The sequence below is a fragment of the Peromyscus eremicus genome, chromosome 7 (assembly GCF_949786415.1).
Source record: "Peromyscus eremicus chromosome 7, PerEre_H2_v1, whole genome shotgun sequence".
NCBI lineage: Eukaryota > Metazoa > Chordata > Mammalia > Rodentia > Cricetidae > Peromyscus > Peromyscus eremicus.
The window spans coordinates 99,400,593-99,400,893 of record NC_081422.1 but is presented as its reverse complement, the minus strand read 5'-3'; positions in this window follow the sequence as shown (position 1 = coordinate 99,400,893).

Sequence of the window (301 nt, the reverse complement as noted above, 5' to 3'; positions counted from 1 at the left end):
CGCGGAGGAAGAGAACAGTCGAGCCACTTCCGGTCCTTTTCTAAATGCGCTCCGGGCAGAGACTCAATACTCTTAACTATGGTTCCGTCTCCAAATAGCCCTCTTTTGCCAAGGGATACTGTGTAGACTTCTCTTTAGCGGTGGGCAAGAAAGTATTTGGGTTTTAAACTTTAGAAGAACAAGGCAAGAAAGGATCAAACTTTCTTAGGAAGCTAAGGAAAAAGAAGTCACCTCCAAAAATTCCCCCTGTGGGACAACTCGCCGTGCTAAGCAACACTTCGGCCATTTTATATTGGTTAAT